Genomic DNA, 25,178 nt, shown 5'->3' with positions numbered 1-25,178 from the left:
CAGGAAAGTGACAGACTGGCTCAAAAATGACATCAAGTTCATGCAGGTCATATTGGACAGAGCCTTTCTGGAAATAAGGTGCTGTTAGAGAATGACAGGTGAGCCATCTGTAGTCTGAACGGGAACAGAGGCATGGAGAAAGAGAAGGACTCCTTCATTTGAAAAGGAAGGCTTTTCAAAATGTTACTCAGGTTGCAGGCAGTCTTGCCAGATTGGTAGGAGGCACGAGTTTTAAAAGAGGTGGAGTTTTTAATCATAGACGTTCATTCATGGTGTCAGGGATAATCAGAAATGCATCTGAAGTAGGGTACACCCCAAATGGCACTGTCACCTTCGGATCTTAATCATCCTCACTATGAGATTTCCCACATCTTCGCCACACTTACTCCAACAGTCAGGGCCACACAGTATAGTCAGTCTCTCTCTCTCTCTCTCTCTCTCTCTCTCTCTCTCTCTCTCTCTCTCTCTCTCCCTCCAGTTTAATATTCTTAAGGTCAAATTCCAGCGTTGGGGATAAAGCCCTTGTGGTGGTCCATGAGGCCTGCGGGACAGCTGTCCATCTTCTCCCGGTCTCCCTCCGATGTACAGTGTTTCCTCTTCGAGTCTTACTAGCAATTTCCTGAAGGCACAGGAAGGATGGTTTTTGTCCTTGGGGTCTCACAGGATTCACATTTCTTGAGAAGCCCTCCCCAGCCTTCCCAGGCCTAGTTCTTTGTGGAACCATGGCTCCCTCAGAGAAGGTCCCCCAGCCTCAGCCCTCCTGCTTTGTTCAGTCACGGTATCGGTTGCTTTGTGAGGCTGGCAGATAGAGACATTTGTAATGATTCATTTTAGTGTCCCTACTTATTCCAGGTCAATTTCTCACGCAGGCTGTGAACTTAGGTGTGAAGTGGGAATCAGCTCTGCTTGCTTTTGTCACCAATGTATGGGGTTTGAGATGCTGAATGATCCCTAGATTTCTGCTCTTCTTGGTGCCTCGCTTTAGCGTCCTCCTTCAGGCCAGTCTGTGCCTTCAATAGACAGCATCCGCCTCGGTTCCTCCCTGACGACTGATACAGAACTCAGGGCAATACCCAGTCCTCTGGAGACTGGACTCCCATCAGGAGCCCCGACTGCTGCCAACGTGATGCTGACATGATGCGGACATGAGGCCTCTTTTGGAACATACAGGTTATAAACAATGCAAAGGGAGAAGTGGTGAACGGCAGAGCTGCCTGAGGACTCTCCAGGGAGCAGATAGTGCTTTTGGCCAGCAGTAGCTTCATGACTCCAAGTGAACTCTGCTTGCCAGGTCTGTTCTGCTTTGAGATGGGCTCTGACTGTTTAGCCCAAGCTGCCTTCAAACTTGTGGTCCTCTTGTCTCTGCCACCTGAGCACTGGGATCAGGGGAACCTGGGACCAGTTTTCCTTCTTTGATTTCACACTCGCTGTGTGCTTGCTTGACTTTAAAAGACAGCGATTAAGAATTGTATTTCAGGCCAGGCATGGGTGGCGCACGCCTTTAATCCCAATACGGGAGGCAGAGGCTGGCAGATGTCTCTGGTAGGGCTGAGGAATTATTTATTTATGTGTTAGTGTGAAAGAGTTAAATTCAAATACCTACTTACTAACATTGAGACTAGCTTCCCTGAGGTATGAGAGCTTTGACAGGTGGGAGAAAGGGAAAAAATGGTCAGTGACTTCGAAGTGATGCTCTGTAAAGATGCTAAGAACCTCTAAAGGGGGACCCCGTCCTCACCTCCCTAAAAGGCTGATCTTGGTGCAGACAGGAAGAGAGAAGTACCCCCTCTTTCTCTCTTTACCTTCACACTATTATAATCCATAGATGATAAGTGAGCCACACAGGGGGCGTAAAGATGCCTTGTGTGCTAGCCTGGGAAGTTAAGATACCATTTATGGCATTATTGGATGTTGCTTTCAGATTTTAGAGTCCACCTCCCAAACATCTGGAAAGCAATCTATTCTTTATTAGAGATTGCACTTTCTTTGTTTCTACCAAATGGGAAACATTTGAAGCAGCCCACAGTAAGTGTGCTGTAGCATCTACAAGCGCACAGCAGGATAAAATAGTCCATGCAGCTAATGTACAGGTGACCCTCTGGAAGCCACTCCCTTGAACAAACTGGACCTGGTGGCCCCCAGTTCTCCCCCACACTGAGTGCACTGTCAGGCTGGGTGTCCTGGGGGTGTCGGCGGTCGGGGGTGGTGGTGGTGGTTGTGGTGAGGGTGGTGGCTCCTGGCTACTGTTGCTCCTCACTGCATTACCTTATTCTGAGTGCTCTGAAAGCCCGATTAAAGTGTTCATGTGTTTATTTTCTTCTGTAGTCAGGCAAAGATAAACCTGTAAGCTCGGGCTAAATACTCTTCACCCCCAGCCTTTGAAGCCCATTTCACATGAAGTCATTGACTTCCCTCATAGGGACCAATTACAAACCAGGAGGAAAATGGCATTCATACCTTTTGTGAGGCTCTCAGAGACCAAAACCCTGGGTAGACCCTGCCTGCTTCTTTACAGAAACAAATATATGTACATTAGGTCTCACTCCAGTCATACGCTAAATAAATCTAAACTTGGATAGGAACATTAAGCTATCTTGGATGTTCTGCTCCCTCCTCACCACATTTCAGAACGTCAAATCCAGCTTGCTGAGGAGTGCCTGGTATCTGTGGAGTCCAGAAGGCGGTATTGGATTCTTTGGAACTAGTGTTACAGACACTTGTGAGCATCGTGTGCTAGAAATTGGACCTGGCTCCTCTGGAAGGGCAGCCAGTGCTCTTAAATGCTGAACCATCTCTCTAGCCCTCAGCCCACCTTTTTTCAAAAAAAAAAAAAAATTTATTTTACAACCCAACCACAGTTTCCCCTCCCCCCCCAGTCCCTTTTCCTACCTCTCCTCCACCACCTCCCCCACTGAATCCACTCTTCCTCTGTTTCCATTCAGAAAGGGGCAAGCCTCCCAAGGGTAGTAACAAAACACGGCGGATCAAGTTTCAGTAAGACTAAGCCCCTCCCCTTCGAGGCAATCCAGTATGACGATTAGGATCCCAAGAGCCAGCCAAAGCTTTAGGGACAGCCATGCTCCCACTGTAAGGAGTGGTATCACAAGTAGATCAAGCTACACAACTGTCACATATATGTAGAGAGGGCCTAGGTCAGTCCTATGCAGTTCCCCTGGTTGTTGGTTCAGACTCAGTGAGCTCTGATGCTCAGCTCACCTCAATATTGTTATTCTAGGGACTAAGTTTTCAACACATGAGTCTTTGAGGGAGAAACAACAGTACCTTTGGGAGAGACAGACATCATCTCCGTGTCCCAGGGCTGTATATTCACACCCATTTAGGAGAAGACATCCTACGAGTAGTGAGTGCCAGACTCCCAAGCCAGCCCCACAAAAGCCTCTCGAAGCCTCGTCCCCTAGTATGTATGCTTAAAAGGATTAATTTTAAACAGCGTGACTATTTACAGTTCTTTCTTGAACCAGGAAACAACAGCCATATTTACAGAGCCTATGAGAGGAACGTGTGTCTGTGTGCAACACAGGTTCCCCCAGCAGACTCCTGCTCATTATCCCACATACCAGGCTCGTAAGTTCGAGCAGTTAGAGGTTTGCAGGGAATCTTCCTGCCTCAGAGTTCCATTAAGGAAGGACAATAATTTTTCCCTGTAACAGTGGTTTGAAATTTAATTAACAGTTGTAAAAGACAAAGGCCTGCTGTGAGAAAACTATTAAAAAAAAAAAAAAAACTCTGAAAGTTGTAGCCAGTGTCTGTAGAGCAAGCAAGCCTTCCTGGTGTGTGGGAGGCTCTAAACAGTGAACCCCCTACTTTACATTATTCTACAGTTTGCACCTTTTCCTCCCAAATGGTCAGTTTCCCCATGTTACTAATGCACTGACCTCCCCTGTCCATTACCCTGTAATTCAGACCCGTTCTTTACGCCCATCATATTCCCTTCATTACTAACACACTGACCTTCCCTGGATATTATCCTGCAATTTAAACCTTTTTCCCTACTCCCTCAGATTTCCCATGTCACTACTAATGTACCAGTGCTCACAATTTGCACACATTTCTGACAATTTGCACTCATTTTTTTTCCGTTAGAGAAGCTGGGGAAAGTTGCACTGCTACTATGCATCTGGTGTGAGAGAGCAGACACAGCTCTGGATGCAGGGAGCAAGCTGCAAGGAGAGCCATGTACAGAGCTCTTGGTGTGCGAAGATGAAGCAGCACTCAAATGGGCCAGGCTGGGCTCTGACTGAGCTGATGGCTAAGTCAAGGGATGATTTTTTGTTTCTTTAACACTTTTATTTGTGTGTGTGTGTGTGTGTGTGTGTGTGTGTGTGTGTGTGTGTGTGTGTGTTATGCATGCCAGAGTGGAGGTCAGATGACAACTTTTGGGAATCCTTTCCCTCCTTCCACCATATAAGTCAAGGAGACTGAAGTAGAGTTCTAAGGAGAGAGAAGGACACAGGCATATCCAGAGGGAAGATCACATGAAGACACAGAGAGAAGACAAGTCATCTACAAGGCAAGGGGAGAGGCTTCACAGGAGTGATCCTTACTGACACTTCATCTCCGACTTCTAGGCTCAAGAACTCGATGCTCAAACCATCTAGCCTGAGAGCTTTGTTACAGCAGCCAACGTATTGTGGATCAAGGATAGTGGAACAGAAAGAAACTTGGACAGAGATGGCAGATCAGATCCAGCACAGTGACCAGGTGGCCACCAGTGGTCAAGAAAAGAGGTTAACCTTCAAAGGTTCCCACATCCCACAACTGACGAATGGTAGACGGCGACATCATGAATGTTGTAGAACAGTGGTTCCAACCTTCCTAATGCCGTGACCCTTTAATACAGTTCTTCGTGTTGTGGTGACCCCAACCATAAACTTACTTTTGTTGCTACTTCATTACTGTAATTTTGCTACTGTTATGAATCATAATGTCAACATCTGTGCAGTCTGATGGTCTGAGGTGACCCCTGTGAAAGGGTTGAGAACTAACGTTGTAGAAGAAAGGACCAGGAGGTCTGAGGTAAAGATAATGCAAGGTATTCAGAGCATGAGGCTTGCAGCGGCAATAGACAGAAGGTCCCCTCCTTTCAGCAGGGACTGAAGACAGCTTAGATTCCAGAGATGCTACGGCCTTCAGCTCTCACCTCCTGTAGGAACGAATGGACATCCATGCTTTGTGTGGATCCTGGGGATTTGAACTCAGTTCCTCTGGCTTGCACAGCCAGCGCTTTCCCATGAAGACATCTCCCCAGCCAGTAATAATGCTTCATCACCCAAAGTCGGTGTGGAGGGAGGGCCAGGTTTTGACTACTGTCACTGAACTGCTTCTGTTTGTCACCAAGTCTGTGCCTCTTCTCTCCCACTGCAGAATGCTGCTTACTTACCGAAACAAGTGGGAGTCGGGCCTCTACTATTTGAAGACAATTCCCAAGAAAAACTCTACTCTGCAGATGGAGCATACAAAAAGATGGTTCTGAGGAATGTTTAAGACAGCAATCCTTTTATTAGAGGAACCCTGTGGTAGCCATGGAATGTGGGGTTTGTACCGCTTTCAGTTTTTACAAGGTCAACTCTAATTCCGTACATTGGGAATGCATTCTATCTTAACTGCTGCATATGGGATGAATTAATTTACTTATTTTTAAATGCATCTACTGCCCTTTAGAAGCTTTTATTTATATAAAGGTGCTTTTGAACTTTACAAGAAGGTTGAGTACTAACCACTGTCCAAATATTTAAAATAAGGCAAAGCAACAATTCTTATCCAAAATATGGGATGAAAATGCCATATTTTTTTGCCAAATGCCACCCTAAACCACTTTTTTTTAATTCCCACATTTTTTCATATATTGTATTGAAATACACGTGTATTTAAAAACATCAAATCACATGAATATATGTATATTTCTACTGCTTTATAAAAATATGAAGTTTATTTTACATTCCAATCAATATCTTTACTTTGGGTAGTCATTTTAATGATGATTATAATTCAATGTCTAACTTTTAAAGGAACTTGCCTAGGTGGCAATAATAAATGTCATCATTTATCTTAACTTCTCCATGTCTCAATTCATCTTCCATCTTGGGTTTTCTCATTTTCACCTTGCATCAGATTGCTTTACAGGCATGTGTCTCTTCCTCCTTAGTCTTTTGTACTTCCCCTTTCATTTTTTAAAGTTTTTTTTTTTGTCATTGTTGTTGTTGTTGCTGCTAAGCAATGTGCATAACATTGAGATATACATTCTCCATCTCTGAACACTGCCTACTAGGCATTATTTCTTTCTACTTCTTTGCCCAGATTTGAACTGACCTAAACTGTAATTTCTGGCTTCTTTTGACCTCGTTTTGGCTAAAACATATTCTCCCATCTTTCAGACCTTTGACAGGTAGCTATTGTATTTAACCCAGATTTTCTATTCTTTACTGTTTTTGTTAAGCTCTGGTGAACAGACTCATATCACATGACCACTTTCTCTTTGGCCTCTTTTCTGTGTCTTCATTCAATTACATCTAAGTACATTAGAAAGAGACCCCTCACCGTGACCTTAGTCTACTTTCTATTAATTTCCTTTGATCACTTGCTGATCCAGATGTCAGCTCCTTCCATAGCTCAGGGCTCACTCTCCTCCTAATACCTCTTATTTATGTAGTGGCATCAACTATGGTAGACTCCTATAAAAACAGCATTCTTTATTCAATTTAAATGCTTCAATGAGTTACAGTGTGAATATTTTTCACTGTCACAAGGCATTTAATTTGTTAAACCATGATAAGTTACCCCAAAATGTCCCTAAAAAGCCAGCCACAAGGCAAAACACAAATAGCTCAATGGCTCACAAACATAGGCTGTTGTTGTCTTTTATATGTGTACAGATATTTCTGAAGAACACTGAGGTCACGCTTGGCTTTTGTCAGAGTGAATTAATTTGTCAGCTAACTTGCACAGCAGATGCACACAGACTTTTGTTTCCATTTTTTATCAGTGGAGAAAAAGGTTTCCAAGAAGAAAGGAGTGGAAGGATTTAAGCTTCAGGACTCTGACAGCTCCTATCACTCTGCAATAACCTTCTAAGGTCCTGGGTTTTTTTTCTAGTTACACAGAGAAAAAGTGGTGCATCCTTTCCTATTATAACACAAGATGTTACAGACTTACAGAAAACTCCAGGCAAAATTCATTCTGTCTAAACTCTGTAAGACGAAGTTGTTCTATCAGAAATGTCAGCTATGTGCACAGCTGCCATTAGTGTATCTTCTCTGATTGAGACTATTAAAATTTGGTTCAATATAAATTTATTTAATATATTTTCATTTATTTTTAATGTTGCATGTAAACCTTTCTTATCATAAGACTCTACTGTTTCAAATATTCATGCACCCTTCATTCATATTTGAAATCTAAACACCCATGTGGTGGTGATGGAATTAGGAGATGGGGCTTCATGCAGACAGTCCCTGTGACAGGATTAGCAGCCTTGTAAATGAGGCTCAGTGAGCTGCTTTGCCATGTTCCCAAACAGCAAGAACTCAAACTGTGGGCCCTCCCCACACTGGATGTCCAGTACCCTGACTTTCAACTTTTACCAGCTTCTAGAACAGCAAGACCTCAGTTTCTATCGCATCAGTCCATAGTGCTTCCATCTAGCAGCTGGAACTGCCTAAGGCAGAGTCCTTTCTTCTGAGCACTGGACTGCGTAGCCAGACAAAAGGAGACAGATGAACTGATGTGCATTAAAGTATTTCAAGTCATCTTTCAAACCGATCCTAATTGATTCCAATTGGAGGTGGTTTTTAATTAGTTGGAAAATAATGAAAACTAAATACCAAAATGGAAAAACATGAATTACTTAAGTAGAAAACAAATGGTACAAATAGGTCAGCTACCACGCTCACAAACTCCTCGGCTTAGAGAAAGATCAGCTGGTCAGAGTTCAGGCTTTGGAGTGGGTCTATTTCTTTCCAGAGCCATTTCATTAAAATGAAAGCTAGTGTGGCTTGCAAGGCAATGGGCCATGGTAGTGACGGAAGGTCTCCAGTTAGACCACCTGGGTTTGATCCTTACTTAACCACTTCCACAGCAAGCTACACATGGCTGGAACGTCCACACTCCACTCACCCCCTTTGTAAACAGGCAAAATAGATTTTATTTGCAGGCTACGGGAGGAACTATTCCAGAACCTCTCGTGCTCCTCGGCCACAGAGGTACCTTCTTTAGAGAAGTATGTAACTCCTTTCTTCACATTTGCTCAATGGTCAGTCCCATGGTCCACAAAGACCATTGTCTGGTGTCCCCACATGACCCACAGCACACATCACTCTTTCCTGTGGTCTCCACCAGAGCCCTGTGTAAAGTCACTACCCACCATTGCTTTCTTATCACCCTATAATTTCCCTCATAGTGTTTGGAGTAATTGGTGATGTTGTTGGTATTAGGTTAGTTTACTTGATTACTGTTGCTTTGTCATTTCATGTTACATTTTAAGTCTGTCTCAATCATATGCCATCCCCACTAGTCTTGCTAATGGGAACAAGTTAACAGGTGCCTCAGTATATATTTGTTGAAAGAACAAGTAAGTGAAAAGATGAATAATTATGATCTTTCCCTATCTTAACATTAAATCTTAGTCTATCCAAAATTCATTGTCCAGCACCCAGTTGAAACTCAATTACTTTTATTTACTTATTTTTCAATTATTTTAGACATATTTATAGTTATGATCTACTGTATGTCTTAGAACTAATGTATCATGGAAACAAACCCTGTCTGGAATTTTCCTTAACTGACATTTCATCAAGAGTCAAAGGACAAAGGTTGAGACATGCACATCCTTGAATGTAACAGTTTCAGACTGCCTGGACCCCAGGTCAGTGGCAGTATTAAACCCAAGGACATCCATTACTCTTCGGCTTTACACCGGCATGGAGGACTAATGGAGTCAGTCACAAGAGCCTCAATTTTTACTTATGACTTGTTAAAGGAACTGCTGTGCTTCAGAGCATACTTGTGAGACTCACACTGCTTCCTGGACCTCATATTCCCCTCCCAGCACCTTCCTTCTACTTTACAAAGAAAGGCGCGTTGTTTCTTCCCCAAATTCATTTAACGCGTTATGTGTTTCCCGGGTGTTTAACAACTTCCTGGGTGTCCCAGGAACCATAAAAACATGATATTCATGAAGTAATGTACTATAAACTTCCCACCGAAAAGTTAAAGCCACCCCCATCCTACTGTTTTGTTTTTGTTTTTCTCATAAGGGAGAAGAGTCTATGGGGCATATGGTGAGAAGTTCTGAATTCACGAATGCTTAGCAAGGTAGTGATCGTTTTTAACCTTTATTTTTATTTTACGTGTATGGATGTTTTGTCTTCATGTCTGTTGTGTACTGCATGCATAAAGTGACCCCAGAAGCAAGAAGAGGGTATCAGATCCCTTGAACTGGAGTTAACAGATAGTTGTGTGCTACCATGTGGGTTCTGGGAATCAAACTTGGGTCTTTTTGAAGAATAGTTGGTGCTCTTAGATGCTGAGCCATCTTTCCAGCCCTACATGGTGACTTAAAAAAAAAAAAAAAAACTGAAAACATTTTTTCACACAATATATTCTGATTAGTTTCCACTCCCCACAACTTCTTCCAGATCCTTCTACCTCCCAATTCACACTCTTTTCTCTCCTTCATTAGAAAATAAACAGGCATCTAGAAAAAAAATAAGGAAGCAAACCAGAATAGGATAAAAAAGAGCTAAGAAAAAGCACAAGATACACACCCCCCCCACACACACATTTGCACACATTGAAATCCCATGAAAACACACAACCAGAAACCATAATACATAAGCAAAATACCTAGTTCTAAAACAAACAAACAAAAACCAAAAAACTACCCAAAGCATATGAGATAAAAACCAAAACAAACAACAAAATTAAAACTCTTCAAGATGATAGTAAGACTCTTACCTACTGTGAAGGAATGCATGACTCTGAGAGAAAGTCCCATGAAAGCAAATCAAAGAGACCATAGGAGGAAATCATCTGTGATGGGTCATCAGGGTGATGTGCGCTGAAGTTTCCCGACTGACTCATCTATCTGTCCACCTAACGATGTATCCATCCACATCACCTTATAAGTGGGTTGGTGGGAAATACCAGTGTGGCTTGGAATGTGGCATCTGCACCCTTTCACTATCCTTAGGAATGAGACAGGGCTCAGCAAATAGTCTTATTCTCACCTCTCTCAGTCCACAGCTCAGTTACATTTAACACATGACTAAGAGGAAAATGTTCAGTGGTTACCTTGATGAAGTAAGAGTGCAGCTTAGAACACCTTTGAATAAAAGGAACTCATTGCATGAATGTTTTACAGTTTCCTCAAAATCTGTTCAGACACGAGAGAAACATTTTCATTAACCTTTGTCAAATAATGAGTGGAGAGTGGAGAGATGGTTTAATTGGCAAAGCCTCTGCTGGGCAAGCGTGAGCCCCTGGTTCTGTAGCATCCATGTCAAAGGAGAGTCAGGTTGGGGAGAGGGGTGGGTCCTGGGGGGTCCTGCGGGTCACTGCAGCCAGTCTAAGAAACAGAGAGCTCCAGTTCGGGGAAGAAAGAGGCCCTCCCTCAAAAACAAGGTGATGAGTACTTGAGGATGATATGTAAGAATTGACCTCTGGCCTCCACCTCCATGTACATGTAGTGTACATGGTACACTACACTACACTACACTACACACACACACACACACACACACACACACACACACACACACACACGGGGGGGGAGAGAGAGAGAGAGAGAGAGAGAGAGAGAGAGAGAGAGAGAGAGAGAGAGAGAGAGAGAGAGAGATGCTTATTTTCCAAACTATCTGTCACTTTAAACTCCTCTATTCCTTGGTTTATTTCTACTGAGTACCTGTTACATATTAACAGATACATTTTACAGGGTTACACTGTGGATTCTACTACCATTAAACAATTACAAATTTTCTGAGCCTTACATTAGCTAATGGTGAAATACCTTTTCTAGTCTTGCCATTACCATCTGCTACATCTGTCACAGCAATAAAAGGGGAAACCATATGATCATGTCGGCATGAGCAGAAGGGGCATCCTATCACTTCAATATGTATTCGTAGGAGCTCCTTTAATCTGATGAAGATCATCTACCTGCCTTTCCCTTCCCTGAAAAAAAAAAAAGAAACAAAGCACAGACCACAACTATAAACATCACGTCAATGTGAAATACTAAAGCCTTCTCCCCCCATGCCAAGACAGGAAGGAAACAAGTTGCCTGGTAGCACGTTTACTCATCCCAGCATAGGAGGCTCTAGCCAGCGCACCAAGAAAAGCAGCTCAATGACGTGAGGACTGGTAAAGACAAAAGCTACTGTCCAAAGGGGACGTCACTGTATGCTGAAAAAGCATGAACTATCACAATTACTAAGATAAAATTAGAATTGGCAAGCCCAGTTAGCATTATACACTAAATGTCTCCATCTTTAGGATGCAGCTCTCAGCCCCAGTGTGAGAGCATCTGGAGGAAGGCCTTTGGGAAGTAATTAGGTACTGATGGTGAAGCCTCCTGGGATGAATGTCCTTTTCAGGAAAGGAACAGGAAAGGGACCCTCTCCCCATGAGCATGTACCAAGGAAGGCAGCCATGTTGGAGCCAGGAAGAGAACCAGACTGTCAGGGCAACAGATCTCAAGCTTTCTAGCCGAAGAACTGGGCACAGATGCACACACACCCTGTTGAAGCTGCCCAGTCTCAAGTGCTTGTTAGAGCAGTGACAGCCAACTAAGAAGCTCTGCAATGTTGCTGATATGAAACTAGCATATAAAAACCAACTGAGGATCTATATAAACTAGCAGAAAATTTAAAGGATTTATATCATAACAATATAAACATTAATATGTACTTGTATGATAAAACATACAGAAAAACTTGCATTAAAACAACAAAACAGTAAGAACAACTACAGAAAACCTTTTAAATGGAAGCACATACCTCACCAACTGGAATACTCAAAATTTAAAATTAAGGTGTAGGTCAGTGGTTAAATATAAATTCAACAACAAAGAAAATTTTGAGTTCTATTTTTTTCTCTTTTGGTGGAAACTGACGATTCATAAAGAAGTACAATGGGTTAGAATGCTGCTAAGGTATCAGATATCAAGATTTACTTATGTAATTAGGAATATGGCATTAACAGATCAATAAATAATAACAGACTCCATAAAAGAGCTGGTGCTACAGGCTCCAACCTGCAGACAGTGTGGAGACACAGTTCCTTCTTCTTGGGAGATGCCTTTTCTCTTAAAGTATCCAACAGTTAGAGGAGCCCCCATCCCCCATTAGAGGAGTCCCACTCTCCCCCTGCCATTATGGAGGGCACTCTGCTTCACCAGAGTCTACTAATTTAAGTGTAAATAATGTCTTTAAAATATCTTCTCAGCAAGGTCTACACCATTTTTTAATGAAAAATTTGAGGCCACATGGCCTAGCCAAGCTGATAAGGAAGGTTAAAAGGCATTTATGTTAGGCAAAGAATTCTAACGTAAGACTTAAAAAAAAGTACTAATCATTTAAAAAATGGTAAATTGGATTGCATTTTAAAGCCCTTTTGTTTTTAAAAGAAAGTACTAAGAAAGTGAAAAAACAAACCACAGATTAGAAATCCTACCTGGTTTATACAAAAATCTTTTACAATTCAGGACTAAAAAAAAAAAAAATTCTAATACTGAGCAAGACTTAAATGTGATGTGGGCAAGGACAAAAACCAACTGTTATGTGAAGTCTTTAGTTGTTGACCGAGCACACATTGAAAAGTGCCAGGAGCTATCAGAACCTGCCCATTAGAGAGAACCAAGAAATCCAACACTACTGGACACCATGGGTTAGTGCGGATGCTCAGCACCTGGCAGTACTGTTGTGTTAGTGAGAGTGGGACAGAAACGGTTCTCCAGGACAGTAGACACAAAATGACAAGTATGTGGGGTATGTTTATGGACTAGTTCAAGTCAGCAATTGGGCAATGTACATCTATTCCAAAACACTTACATGACATGCTATACAGTACATACAATTGTGTGTATGTATGCTGGGTCCTCCCGAAGTCAGGGCTGTGGGAAGGGCCGGTCCAGCAGGTCACTTCCCCGGGGCTGAGTAGGATGGTGACCCAGACCCCCCTCCTAGTCACTGGAGACAACCACACTGAGTCAGGAGACTTGTTGAGGCAAGAGTTTTGCTTTATTGTAACAGGCATGCACTTATATAGCGTTGAGAAAGAGAGTGGGTGAGGTGTTAGGGCCAATAATATCCCACCTCGTTAGCAGTAGCTGGGCAGAGGCAGTTTTGCTGAGACAAGTCACCCCAAACTCTAGCCAGGCTCAGGAAGTTCCACTAGGCCTTTCGTCCAGGCCTTTTAGGCCCCTCATACATACATACATACATACATACATACATACATACATACATACATGTTCAAAAAAATAAGAAAATGGTTTGCCAGTTTCTGACATATTTAAAACATGTATCTCACTCAGTTCAACAGAAACAAAAAGGGATATCCATACAAAAACCTGAACAAATTATCGATAGCAACATTATTCTCAGCCTACTCAAACTGGTAATTATTCAAATGTCCATCAACCAGCTACTGTGTAAATTGTGATAGTCCGTCCATCCTGCAGCCAATGCTACTCAGTAACTAATCACTGATCCTCATGACTATCTGGATGAGTCCCACATACACTGACAGAAGCCTGACACAAAGGATGGCTACTGTGTCATGTGACTTAGGGCATTCTGGGAAGGGCTATAGCATAGGGACAAAACTCTCAACAGCGATGCCAGAGGTGGGGAGACCAGGCAGGGGGGCAGAGGTACAGAATACTTCACATTGTGGCCCTGGCGACACAACTGGATCCATCTGTCAAACCTGCACAGTATTTAACACCTCCTAATGGAGACACCCATCCTATGCAAATTATACCTTATAAACTTAATTCCAAAATAATGGCGATAAAAGCCTAAAATTGTTTTTAAAATTACAGTAGAACAAAATTTAATATGAGAAGAACAATAGAAATGTGAGTTCAACAAAACTTCATATTGCTGAAGAATTGTTCTTACAGCTTTTCTACATTTCCCCTCCAAAATTATAAGTATTAAATCACCATGGTGTTTGGATTCCACTGGATAAACATAAAACTTGATATTTCATTTTAAAGGTCAGTATTTATACTATACTGAAAGTATATTTGAACCTACTTTGAAAAGTTGTAGTTATACATGTAAAAACACCTGTGGAAGTACACAGTGAATAAGACTCCTTCCCAGGGAATACAAAGGCACAGCATCCAGATTGGAGCCAACGCTGGCTTACAGTGTGGTTGGACTCTTTACTCCAGTATCTTGGATAGGTAGACTAACAAGTAGGCACACAGGCAGGCAGGGTCTGTCCCTTCAGCTAAAAGCCATTTGCCTACCACATAAATGTGCTCCTATAAATACTCTCCACTGTCTGTGAGTGTCATAAGGTGGAAGACTGTGAAACACCACCCAAGCTGAAGTCTTACACAGAAAAATTACTGCGGCGAGAGCACTATGTTGAATGACTGAATCCACCTCCCCAGAAGACTAAAGAAACTCGGAGTTATCATTCAGTGAAGCTGTCTATCGCAGTGAAAAGGAACAGACTGTGAGAGCTGCATGCACACACATAGAAGATTCTCAAAATGTAATGCAGCATGAGAAAAGCCACGGTTCTGCTATATACAAAGCATAACCATGTACATCACACCTAAATATACTCCAAAGAAGACAATGGAGTCTGTGAATAAATACCAGTATGGAAATATTAAACATCTACAAGATGGATAAATATGACAATAGAACTACAAGGCTCCTGTGCAAAGAGGCAAAGAAGTCAAAAAAGGAAACAGATTTATAAACATGTATATGTGGCAGGTGTTACTGTGGCAGACGCTACATGGAGCTGGATGGCGGGATGCAGTGTCACTGTGCACAGTTTTCTTTGTTTAAAGTATTTTTTTTACAACAATACAAATGCTTTATTCAATATTTGCAGGTCACCATGGGCCAAGTGGTGGGTATCCAGGACCCAGCAGCAAGGTCAGGGTAATCTCTGAGCCTCTCTTTCTGACTCCAACAGGGTGAGCACATCACTCTCCCGAACGGGGTCTTTGACGCTTCTAATGATAGAGCGGCTGGTGTCATCCATAAATTCCATAAATTCCATGCGCACCTGCGTGCACTGTCCCTGCAAACCAGTCCTGCCCAGCACCTAGGTTACCCTAGCCAGTTTGATGGGCTGCTCGAGACTCGTGTCCATGATGTTGGCAATTTGGCGGGGAGCTGTTTAAAGTATTTACAATGGACACCAAAAGATCAAGGTCTGCTGAAATTTGGCTGTGATTTGTTACGTTTCTGACGACTTAGGCAAATACACACTTAGAAAGTCTAAAGAATCAGAGAATGTTAGCCTACAAATTGAGCAGACCACTGTTGATTTTTTAGTTAGTGACCAGAAGCTAAAGTGGAGACCGGTTTACTCCCTTCTAGTCTCCATCCAAGGAAAATCGCATCCACCCAAATGAAAAAGCATCAAATCTCCTTGCTAAGATAAACAGTCTGTTTTTCTGTTTTTCTGCAACTTAATACAGTAACTAACAATAACTAAATGACCGAGGTTTTTTTTTTTTATTTTGTTTTGTTTTGTTTTTTGCAAACCCAGGCACTCAGAGGCCATCACTAGAAGGCAGATGAGTCTGCCCCCTCTCCTGCATCTTTATAATCAAGAATGAGAGGCAGATAAAAAAGAAAGAGAGCCTCTCTAAGATTCAGTAAGTGTGACCGACGAAAGACAACAGGGCAGCAGGGGAGTGCTGAGATGAAGTTAGGGGAGGCGCTCTGCTGTGTACTTAGGAGACTGCAGATGTAGAAATCTAAAGGAAATAAACGCCAGCAAGTGTCTCACCTAGACACACACAATATGTGCATCACAAGCACACAATATGTACACAAGCTCTCTCAGCTTACACAGCTAGGGGGGCATTCACCGCCTCGCACTAGTTTGACATTTGAGAATTGTGTTTTAAAAGTTAAGACCAGAAACAACCTTTTCTACTTAAGGTCACATAGTATGGGGTAGCTAAGTAAAATCAGTACTCAGGCGCTTTACTGAAGCTAAAGAACAAAGAAAAGAAAACAATAAAATAGAAAGGAATTCTTACAGAATCCACAGAAAGACATCAGGAAAAAAAATCAGTCTTTCTAACATATGTACCAGCCATTTAGAAAAGACAACAGACTGTAAATATATCCCTGGGAACAGGTGTTAGGAAATAAAGGAAGCAAACAGGCAGGGATCAAAAAAGTAGGTGACTCTGCACGGTAAAATATTATTACAGCAAGACACTAAACATCTGTATCATACTTCAGCACATGTGTTAACGCTCCAACTTTTCTTGAAGCCATAATGTATTTTCTTGGGAATGGATATACTACATAGTGGATCCTTTCGTTACAATGGGGAAAGAAGACCCAAACCCACACTCATGGAGTGACAAGTTCCTACTTAGAAGTTACATTCCAGATGGTGCAGGAGGGTGGAAACATTATAATCCCTTAAGTCACTGTCCTATACAGTGGGGTTGACAACTCAACCGATGCAATGATTAGAATTACAGGGAAGGAAATGAAATAGAAAATGCTCCAGCTGGGGACTAAATGTTTATGTCTCTCCAAAAGCCTTACGTTGAAAAGCCACCACTGAAGTGACAATATTGGATGAAGGCAGGCCTGTGAGAAGCCATTAAGTCAGTGGGCTTCTGAGTGCCCAGAAGTTCTCTCTTTAATCCAAGTAAGGACACATTTGGGACCTTCTTTAGGTCTAGGGATTGCAGACTCTTACTCTTATCTGCAGCCTTCAGAGGGTGAAAAAGCAACTTCGGTTGTTGATGTTCTACTCAGTTTAGGGCAAATGTTGGGGGGCTATTTTTGACACCTGGCCTCATAAACACCAGCACAGCCTCCAATTCACGTTGTAGCCAAGGATGACCTTGAACTCCTGACCTTCCTGTCTCCATCTCCTGAGTGGTGGGATTACGAGGATGAGTCGCCATGCCCAATTTAGGGTGGTGCTGGGGGTTGAACTCAGGGCTTGGCACATGCAGAGCAAGTACTCTATCAGCCAAGCTACATTCTCACCTCAGTTTACGGCCTTTTTGAATCAGGCGCCTAAATATATAAAGATTACAGATTTTTATCTTCTTGTGATAAGCCATGATGCCAGGGCACCTTCTCTGTGCAGACATAATGGCTACGTTTCAGAGGAAAACCGAAAGGAAATACAGAGCAGACAACTCTTGTGTAGGAAAACAAATGCTGAGTCTCTACCCTAGAAACACAGAGGCTGAGAAAAGCTCCCAAAATCAGCCAGGGTTTGCATAGGATAATGAGGATGATTTTCCAAATCTGAAAATTAATAGCCATGGAACAACACCGAAGATTAAAAGAGGCTAAAGGAAGTCAATTTCCTCTAATCACTTTTTGTACAAATGTTAAAGCATATTATCCATGAGGTGAGACAACACGAAAATAATTCTTTACAAAACCAATAAAGCATTTGATAAAATAATGGATGCTGAAGCCAGGCAGAGTTTTAATCCTGTTTTACTTTTTCGTTAGTTGTCAGACCTTGGGTGAGTTTTTTAGTCTCTCTGGGCCTCAGTTCATTTATGATCTGGCTGTCTTGAAGACTCAACAGGAAAAGGGCTTGAACAGTGCTTGGCATGTAGTTCACGCTTTGAAAACTTGAACCCTCTTTCTTGTTTGTTTGCTTTTATTCATCATCATTATTATTTATGTTTTATTTATTATTTTTATTATTTATTTTAGCTGCCTATTTGTTTTCTATGAGAGAAGAAAAGAAAGGGTGTGGATTTGGGTGGGTGGGCAAGACCTGGGAGGAGATGGGGAGGGAAAACATTCAGAATATATGGTATGGAAAAAATCTAATTTCAATTAAAAAAAGTTTTAGCCCTCATCCATGTGTACAAGGGCATCTATTAGGCCCTACTACCACCCTGCTCACAAGACTGGCTTCGAATGGCATCTGGAATTGGAAGAGGTTTCCCACCACTCACTCATAACAGTCGGTCACAATGCCTTTTACTGTCTCTGCAAAATGGGTCTGTGTTGAAGTTTTGATTTTCTTGTGGGGGGCTAGAATGGTGGTACATGCTAGACTTACAATTCCTTCAGGGTGGTCCATGATACAAACCCTGGGCACTGGGGCTCCAGTGAGCTGCTCTTAGCAACATACCAGAATGTTGGCATAACTTGATGCTAGGGAACTATCGGCCTCTACACCATGAACCCTTCCCTCTGTTGACTGTGGGTGATATCCTTGGACTTCAGTAAGCCTGAGGACCACCATGTGCTGGGCCCTGGGAATCCTTCTAATTAATCAACAAGAGTTGGTGGCATGGGAAACCCATCAATCCACTTGGACACAGAAAACCAACTACTTTGCTTTGGATATAACGGTAGTCATGTAAGGTGTTATCTAAGTCACACAAGGTGGTTCTTATGTCTAATAACTTGATGACACAAACATTCCGTGATGGCACATATAAGAAAAAGCAACAAAACTGCAGTCCAACGACACAGTCACTAAACTATATCACTGTTTCCTGGTATTCTGCTTTTATTTTATGAAAATAAATATTTAGCTTACATCTTCTAAATAATATGCAGCATATAAGCACACCAAGTGGCCAAAACTATTTGTTTTTCTTCAGATCCTTCAAATAGCAATAAAAAGTACAACTCAAGTAAAAGCTGGAATTAATGAACTTTAGAAATGCATCATTGATTTTATGTATTTTCTACATCTCTTAGATATAAGTGATTATTAGATATATTAAAAATTGGAAAAGATTAGTCTAATCAACTAAATCAGCATTTGAAAATTAGAATTTTTGAAAAAAAGTGTGAATGAAAAAATAGTAATTGTGTGGCTTTCTGGTTTTGGATATTCAGGTAAATTCTCTCACTGAAAAAAACAAAAATACAACTCAGTCAAAAGCCACTTCAAAGCCCCTAGGAGTCAAAAAGACAGTGGGCATGACCAGGCCAAATTCTCAGAACAGATGGAGACCAAAGGGGTTAGCATTTTCATGGTAGTTCACTTTGCACTGGAGGCACTGGCCTGTAGCATGCATGTGCTGGCCTGTAGTAGGTGTGCACTGGCCTGTAGCATGTGTGCACTGACTTTACCCCTTTATCTTCTGGCTGCAGGGAACAACTTCTTTGACATACCTATCTATAGCTATGATTAAGATTAAGTGGCAGACTGTTTAAATCCTTGCCCACATTTCAGAACAAGACACTGCTATCACAGATAGGTCTAGACCAGTAGTTCTCAACCTTCCTAATGCTGCAACTCTCTAATACAGTTCCTCATATTGTAGTTGCTACTTCATAAATGTAATTTGCTACTACTGAATCACAATGTAAAGATCTCATATGCGTGATATCTGATATTCGACCCCAAAAGGGGTCACGACCCACAGGTCAAGAACCACACTGGCCTAGACAGTGCAATAAGTCAAGAAAAAAAAGTGTGAAACATAAGGATTGGGAATGAAGAACAGAAATACTTACTACTCAGGCTGAAGAGATGGCTCAGCAGTTATGAATGCTGGCATTCTTCTGGAGGAGCCAGGTTCCATTCCCAGCACCCACATGGCAGCTCACAACACTCTGTAACTCCAGTTCCAGGGAATGTGACTCCCCCTTCTGGCTTCCTTGGGCACCACACACATGTGGTACACAGGCATACATGCAAGCAACATATCCACATACATAAAATAAAAGTAAATATTTTTAAAAAGAAAGTAGTTACCCTTTATACTGAAATGTCTTTGCAAAAATAATTTTAACAATCTACAGTTAAACTAGCAAGGCTGTTAGCTATAAGATCAATATACAAAATCAATTTTACTTTTATGTAAAATTACAAGTAATTTTAAAAGCATTAATTTCTAAATGCTTCCATTTTACAACTAAAATATAAACATGTAAGAATTAAACCCAACAAAAGGGGGAAAATCCTGTCTTGAATATGGAGGTACAACTAAAAGCATGGACTCAATTCCTCAAATCCTGCCTCTGCTACTTGCTAATGGTTTGAATTTCAGCAAGTCAATGAGCCTTTCTGTACCTCAGTATCCTACATGCAGTGTCTAATAATAATGGATCCTCCCAACGAGCTTGCTGTAATGACTGGACATAAAATAGGAGAACGTGGCCTGGCACATAGGGAAAGCTGTGTGTGAAAGGCACAGTGACTGTGAAGGTGACAGTGCTTGTGGCAGGGTAGGGCCAACTGTGAAAGCATCTCTAAAAGGATATCTGAAGACAGCAAAAAGACAAGGCAGGAACAAGGAGAAGGTATCTGTAAGTGAAAACAATCTTCAGCATGGATGTATATGAATAACACGTTCATTTCCACAGAAAGCCGAGGTTCTCCCACAGAAAGCTCTGTGAGCATGACGAGACACACAGAGAATGCCATTGCTCAGGAAAGCCCGCCTGAGATTGGACACCCACTAGAAGGGAAAGAACGGGGAGTTCTGGTGCTACTCGGAGTTGGAGGGGGCGTGGGTTAGCAGAATCTCAAAAGCTACCAGTGGAAGTGCAGACGGGGTGTCCATGACTGGAAATGACATTTGTCCTTGTAATACTTTGGCATTAGCTGAGAAAATATTTATATAACTTAGAGCCCAACAATTTTCCTCCTAAGTACAAATCTAAGAGTGATGCAGCTGTGTAGCGGGATGATATATGTTCACATAGTATTGTTGGTTCTTGCACAAGCAAACAAAATTGGAAGAAAATACTAAACACCTATCAACACCAGATAAGACAAATGGTGATACATTTATATGTTGAGGTGCTGTATATGTTTAAAATGGTTAAATTATATATGAAACAAAGATAAATACTGGAGACATCATCAATTGGAAAAAAAGGCAGCTGACAAGACTGACTTATGTTTGGTATTTTTTTTTAAAATAACGTTTAAAAACCACGAAGGTTAAACATTAGGAAAATACAGAGGTGGTATGTATGCACAATTGTGTAAATATGGTTGCCATCACAAGAATGGTAAATACTGAGTTCAGGGGAGTGGTTCCTGTGCAGGAAGGCAGGAGAGGGGCTGTACAAGTGTATGGGTATATGTGAGTTAATGATCTCCTTATTTTAGTTCCTGCGTTAAATATGCTAATTTTATTGTTAACTTCACTAACTTAAATACAAACAGTCATGTGTGGAACATTATATTTAAAAATTAACCACACACATTTACAAATTTACATTTAGTTGCAATCTGATTCAAAGTGTTGCGCCATAGTTTTAATTTATGCAAACTGTTAGTGTGCCACTTTGGAATAATTTATCATAACATTTAACTTATTTATACAACCTGTTGGAAAGACTAGCATGTAAATACAGTTGAATGTAAAGAAGGAAAGCAGTATACATTATTTCCATAATGCTAATTTAGGAAAGTATCTAAACAGTTCCTTTAGTACTAAGAAAAAAATCATTCCATAAACCCAACGCTAAATGCACTCAAAGCTACTAGTAAAAACATAATCTAACTGCAGAGATTTACCCCAACTTCAAGGAGACAGAATTAAGCTATGATTCTGCAATCTATTACAATGGAAAGCACACTGTGTGCTGGAGGCTCAGGGACATGGGTCCTAACCCTTCAAAGGATGTTTTGTGGTTAGTTTCTGTCAACTTGACACAAACCTAGACATATCTGGGAAGAAGGTTCTCAAATGAAGAATTTTCTCCAACAGACTACCTGTGGGCGCATAAAGGGGCCGTTTTCTTGATTATGGTTGATGTAGAAGGACTCTGGTCATGGGTGATATAAGAAACCAAGCTGAGCAAGCCATGGAGAGCAGGTCAGCAAGCAGCATTTCTCTGTGGTCTCTGGTTCAGTTCCTGCCTCCAGGTTCCTGTCGTGGCTTTGACTTTCCTGACTGTGATCAGATTATGTAAGCCAAATAAACCCTTCAATCCCAAGTTGCTTTTGGTCATGGTCTTTATCACAGCCGTAGAAAGCAAACTAGAATACACGTGATCTCCAGTGGATCGTTTAATCTCCCACACATAAAATAAGAAATACTATAGCATGTTAAGGATTTCTTTTATTGGTGAAGGTCTATGAACCTAAAATAAAAATAAAACTGTGATACCATCTCCTCCTATAAGTACCATCATATGCAATTTAGTACCGCAGTGGACGTAGAGATGACAATGCCCGCAAGCTCTGGGGAGAGAATGAAGTGTCCATACAACATGCCTTATTCCACGTAGAGCTGCTGTAACAAAATGTTTGAGGCCAGGGAACTTATTAAAGAGGTTTATTTGGTTTGTGATTCAAGTGGACATAGGGCCAAACAGCACTGGCGTCCTAGTGAGGGATGCATGATAGCATGGCAAATGAGAAAGGGAGGAAGAGGCCAGCCTGTCAGACGGCCTTGCTTTAAAACAACCTGCTCTTTCAAGAATGAATTCACATCTGTGAGACCCAATCCAGTTAAAAAGAACAGCACCAACTCCTTCATGAGAGTGAGGCCTCCGTGGTTTGATCAGCTTTCGTTAGGCCCCGCCTCTTAACTGTCCCACGGCCTAAACAACCCCACACTGAAAAACAGCTTGCAGTGAGTGAACCTGTATGGGTCAATCCATATTCTGACAGATCACAGCACAGGCCGCCGTGGGACTGGTTGACTGGGAAAAGGTGTGCTGCACGGTGCCCAAACAGTAGACAGATTTGTTTTTTGGTTGGGAGTATTCTGTGAATTGGTCTTTTCATGCAAAATTATTAAGGCAGGAACTTGCGTCCCAAGACTTAAATCCCATAATGTAAAAGAATATGAACTTGGCATAAAGCTTGAAGAAGAATTGCTCAAATGGGCTAATGTAGGGGAAATGATCACTAATTGTTCAAAGACAATGTAGGTGTTTCAACACGAAGAAAATCCTGAGGCGGATTCTATTGGTATGTTCAAGTGGCACTACACACACACACACACACACACACACACACACACACACACACACACACACACACACTTCATGTAAACCTAGAGTCTGAACATGCCAAATAGTCTTTGTGCTTCCTCTTTCTTCCCCAGGTTCTCTCTAACATGTCTAGAAAAATACACATCCTAGATAAATATCAAAAGATATTCTCCTTTCCTCAAACGTGAATCTGGCCAGCAGTATCTGATGATTTATGTCCCTCATAAAATAAAATTAAAAAATCGCCACCCAGAATACACAGAGAACCTCTACAAACCAATATAAAATATATCACCTGAACTGGGTGTGGCATTCCACCCCTACAATCTCAGTTCGTAGGATGCAGGAGGGTTAGGAGAATCCCGGGCAATAATAGTGAATTGAGGCCAGTCATAACAGTTAGGAGACATGATGAATTTTACTAGTAGTAAGGGAAATTAAAATGACAATATTACAGTAAGAACGTCCCTTCACATACACAAGAATGGTAAAAACATTCAGTAACAAGTGCCGGTGAGAATTCGAGAAGGGCACCAACTGCGCTGTTTGTGGGAATGAGAACTGGCACAGCCACTTGGGAATGAGTGAGGCACTGGTGGGATGTGCACAGGCCATGACTCTGCCTTCAGTAACTGAAGGCAGTTACATAACCCGAAGATTCTCTATAGTGTGAGGACAAGGAGAAACTTATTAGGACAGTTACTGCAGCAAGGCTTGTAGCAAGAAACAAGTTCTCTGCTAGAAGAAATAATATAAATTATGGTACGCTGGGAAAACTTTCCTTGCCTTATTTTCACGTCTGTGTAACAGGATATCTTTTGGAGACATTTCTGCCTACCTCATAGCCTCGCTCCTCTAAACAAGGGACTTGCTTAATTGGTCTCCCTTCCTTTTCCCTAGAAGCACTGCCTTAGAGCAGGTGGAGACACAGACAGTGCCAGCAAGGCAGGCCTTCCTGTGGGGTGTCCCAGGTACACACAGCCTGCCACTGCAGAGGGAATCTCGATTTGAGCTGTATTTTTTGCAAGCCCAGACCTCTAACAGAACACTCTCTCTAATAAAATGGGTGTTTCATCTGCTACTCGACTGCACTTGGAGTCTATTTCTTATTTGATGGAGGATGGTAGAAGAGGGTGCTGGCTATTGTGCCCTCTCAAGTCCCAGTACAGTACCATTCATCAGAAAGAATAAAAGAAAGATGCATATGTCAATGCAGATTAGAGTCGTAAAAATATAGGAGAAAAAAAATCAATGTACACTTACTAAGTTAAAACTAAGTGACACAATAACACATATTATTTAAGATGAATATGTTTTGTCATAAAACATAAAGGCACACATGAGTGACTGTAAAAAGTTTGGCTCTGAGACAGAGGATTGGAAATGCAATCAGGCAGGGTTACCCAGGAGGCCTCAGCCACAGAAGAAATGGGTGTTACGTTTCTAAACATAACAAGGGCCATTCTGCGACTGAAATCGCTCACGTATACACATATACGCACTTCAGTTCACATATACAGTTAAGTAATAAGCCCAGAGGAAAAAGCTTTGAGAGCTACTCAAAATCCCCTGCCCTGTCAGAGGCAGGCTTTGTCAACTCTTTTCCCAGAACCATCTAGAAAACTGGGATTGATCACACCTGGAAAGATACTAACTGTGGGTACTAGCTCATACAGCTTCATTCTAGAAAGGAGAACAATCTACCAAACCAAAGAACCAGGGAATCAGAAAGAAAATAGCAAAGCCAGAAGTGGTAGAATTACTATCAGCAAGAAAAGGCACCTGACCTGCTGACATAACTGGATGTGGACATGTAGAAGACTACAGATAGACCCAAGCCTTTTGCCCTGCACAAAACTTAAGTCAAAATGGATCAAAGACCTCAACATAATCCCAGCCACACTGAACCTATTAGAAGATAAAGTGGGAAATACCCGTGAATTAATTGGTACAGGAGACTGCTTCCTGAACATAACACCAGTAGCACAAACACTGAGATCAACAATTGATAAATGGGACCTCTTGAAACTGAGAAGC

The 25,178-nt window shown here is 41.7% G+C and overlaps 1 protein-coding gene and 1 pseudogene across 6 annotated transcripts in view; both read right to left on the bottom strand.

The window, feature by feature from the left end:
- The window catches only part of Efcab11 (EF-hand calcium binding domain 11), a 185,256-nt gene that overhangs the window by 96,919 nt on the left and 63,159 nt on the right, over nucleotides 1-25,178 (bottom strand). The gene's annotated exons all lie outside the window — the stretch shown is intronic.
- Nucleotides 10,880-25,039, bottom strand: LOC103163191 (annotated as a pseudogene).

This window comes from Cricetulus griseus, chromosome 5, assembly GCF_003668045.3.
Source record: "Cricetulus griseus strain 17A/GY chromosome 5, alternate assembly CriGri-PICRH-1.0, whole genome shotgun sequence".
NCBI lineage: Eukaryota > Metazoa > Chordata > Mammalia > Rodentia > Cricetidae > Cricetulus > Cricetulus griseus.
Note: the sequence above shows the minus strand (reverse complement) of the source record. Positions and strands in the feature narration are given on the sequence as shown.